General features: G+C 44.5%; 1 protein-coding gene across 1 annotated transcript in view; it reads right to left on the bottom strand.

The window, feature by feature from the left end:
- ZNF207 (zinc finger protein 207) overlaps positions 1–3487 on the bottom strand; it is a 48671-nt gene that overhangs the window by 31927 nt on the left and 13257 nt on the right. The window lies entirely within an intron of this gene.

The raw sequence follows: 3487 nt of genomic DNA, 5'->3' as shown, positions 1-3487 counted from the left end.
CTGGAATACACTTTTCTCCTTATCTCTGCCTTTTAGAAGGCTTATGTGCCTTCAAGGCCCAGGTCAGGTGCTCCTCCATGGAGCTTTACCTGGATGACCCATCACTTTGGTTCTCCATAGCTCACAGCCATACAGAATTGAAGAGAAGCTTGGACTCATTAATAATATTGCCTTATCTGATATACTCTCCTAATATAGGAATTGAAGTTCTTACAAGTGCCACAGGTTACACAGCTGTATTGGGGCTGAAGGACTATGGCCATCCATAAGCTAATCCTTAGCTTTTCAGCCTGCCAGTCAGCTCGGGTAGCAGCAGCCGCTGCCTGCAGGAACCTGAGAAACAAGGAGAGAAGAGCCAGGAATACAGAAAGAAGTGCTGAAAGGCAGGGCACCGGACAAGCCTTGTCTCTTTCATGATTTTGCTTAGCGCTAGGCTTGTTCTGTTATGAAGGAAAGCTGTGTAGAGCTGATCAAACAGATGGCTACCTCTCAAGTCTCCTTCCACCTCTGCCCATTCATAAGAGCATTCTTAGCAACAACAGAGAATAGAAAAAAAAAATAGTTCGTTGAATGGGGAATGGCTGAAAGTAAACTATGATACATAAATGAAATTAAATGTTACTGTACAGAAAGAAATGAGGAATTTGGAGAAACGTGGGGAGAATTTTGTGACTATAAAAAAAAGAGCTACAGGGAAATTTCATTATGCTTAAAGGCACTAAAGATAATGAATCAATATCAATACTTAATATATATTCACCTAATAGCATAGCATATACATATTTAAAGGAAAATGTAACTGAATTATAGGGAATAGACAGTAAAACTATAATAATAGGGGAATTTAATGTACCCCTTTCAGACCTACACAAGTCTAAACAAAGAATAAGAAGTTAAGTACCTTACCAGATATTTTAGAATAATTAGGGATGACAGCTTTTTGGCAATTAATGAATGGGAATAAAATGGAATGTATATATCTCTCAGCTGTATATAGGAGGCAGCTAGATGGCTCAGGGGACAGGGTGTTAGGTCTGGTCTCAGGAAGATCTGAGTTCATATCTGATCTCACATACTAGCTGTATAACCCTGAGCAAATCACTTAATCTCTATTTGTCTTAATCCACTGGAGAAGGAAATGGAAAACCACTGCAGTATCTCTGCCAAGAAAACCCCATGGTCAGTATGGTACACAGGGACATGAATTCAAACACAACTGAATGAGTGAACAATAACAGCTGTATATGGCACCTTTACAAAGACTGACCATGTATTGATCAATAAAGGGAAGATTTGTATGAATTGATGCAGAGAAAATAAGCAAAACCAAGAGGATAATAAACATAATGACTACAACAAGGTAAATAGATCATAGAAAGGAAGTTGGGTTCTGAGTAGTAGAGAAAGTGATGAGTTTTCAGTACAAGAGATAATGAAACAGATCTCATTTTCTTTACAACAGAGATTGGGACCTACAAGAACAGAATATTGTAATATTGTAGACATTATCAGTCATCGTCTCTGTTAGACTTTTATGCTTGCTTTTCTTTGTTACTGGAAGGATTTAATAAAGGAAATGATGGTGATGTAAAAACAAAAGGCATCAATGAAACATCTTTAAAGTAATTTTTTTTCAAATGAAAAGCTGTAACATAGATCAATAATTTCACAGTCATGGGATTAAAAAAAACTAAGAAAGCCCAAGCCAGCGCATAGTTTTCCAAGAGATCCAGACTTGCAAATTGTTTAGAAAAAGCAGGACAGAGGTGAAAGCAAAATATCAAGGGAGACTTTTTGTGATTGACAGTGTCACCTCTCACCTGCACTATCTGTGTCACTTATAAATCCAGATCTCTTTCTACACTGTATTTAGTATCGCTGTGGAGATCCCCTCATGTTGCACGATCAGCACTTGGACCCAGGAATTCCTGACTTCCATCCCTTAAGACTCCTGTCTTCTGCTCAGGAAAAGAGACACAAAGCAGAAGAGGCAGCTAGGGAATCCAGTCTGAGGCTCAATTACGCAAATATATATTCTCATTGTTCTGTAATGTACCCACAGTCATCAGTTACTGAGGAGGAGGTAAGGAGAAGGAGCTCTCTTCACCTCTTCATTGGAACCAGGGCTAAGTCCCTAGTGACATGCTGGGGTGCTGGGGGGAGAAAGGGGACCAGGAGATATGGGGCAAAGAAGGAGGTGGGGGAGTAGAGAGAAAATCTGTCTCTCTCTCTCACACACACACACACAAACACACATAGATTGAAGTCCACTGAATGGACCAGTTTTCCTGGTTCAGTGACACTTCTTCCTCTACTCTCAGGGACCAAGAGACAGATTAGGAGCATCTGGTCACGCATGCCCTCCAGAGCACGTGTGGCCAGAACACAAATTAAGCCTGTCTCCAGCCTCTCCTCCCCCTACACCCAGATGAAGTAGACCAAGGGACCAATAAGAGATCCCCTCATACCAAAGCCACACCTTCCCGCAGAGCCCAGATCATGCCCCTCACCCACTGTTCCATGGGACAACCCCCCAATCCAGCAATTATGGATTTACACTTATGTAAATTACATAAATTACACTTATGTAAGTTAGCTCATTTGACTTTCTTTCTCCTTCTTTTGTCTTTTTGGAGGGGGGAAGGCAAGGCAATTGGGGTAAAGTGACTTGCCCAAGCCAGTAATTGTCTAGTGTCTGAGGCAGGATTTCAACTCAAGATCTCCTGATTCCAGGACCTGGTGCTCTCTTCGCTTTGCCACCTAGCCGCCCCTCATTTGACTTTCATAGCATTTCTATGCCACAGTTATTACAATTTCCACTTTACAAATGAGAGAGTTCAGAGAGACGAAGTGATTTACCCAGGACCACAAGATGCTGCAGCTGGAAGGGACCTTGGAGAGCATCTGAGGCCGAGCTTTCATTCTGCACATCAGCCAGCTGCAGCGCAGCCCCTCACCGGTACCCGCGGTCTCTGGGCACTACGAACCCGGGCGCCTGTCCACCGCAGGACGGAGCTGGGCGCCAGGGAAGCTCCAAGGAGCCGCGTGTTTAACGCGCTGCCGCAGCAAAGTACCTTCCGCATCACAGACAACTTGATTAAATTAAAACTTAACTGCAGCATTAAATGCCTGCTAAGGGGTCATCCAGCCTGGAAGCGCGGTGCCTGCAGAGGGGACGAAGCCCCTCTGACATGGAGATTCATGGAACGGAGGGCTAATGGGTCTCCAACCCATTTTTGACCTGGGAAAACAGGCCTAGGGAGACGACGTGATTGGTCCAGGATGGGTTTTCCGAGGAGGCGGGTTTAGAAGCTACACTCTAGCGGACCCCGAGGCCGCCGCTCCCTCTGCTGACTAAATGGTAAGAGCATCAGGTTCCTTGTTTGCCCCTCGCGCCTACGGAACCTAAGTGTGTGGGAGACAGGGCGCGGCGGAGCCCGTCAGAGCGGACCGTACGGCAGCAGGGGGAGCGGGAGGGCGGGGCACA

This window comes from Petaurus breviceps, unplaced genomic scaffold (assembly GCF_028583685.1).
Source record: "Petaurus breviceps papuanus isolate PSGF00001 unplaced genomic scaffold, PetGlider_PUasm1.0 186, whole genome shotgun sequence".
NCBI classification, from domain to species: domain Eukaryota; kingdom Metazoa; phylum Chordata; class Mammalia; order Diprotodontia; family Petauridae; genus Petaurus; species Petaurus breviceps.
Note: the sequence above shows the minus strand (reverse complement) of the source record. Positions and strands in the feature narration are given on the sequence as shown.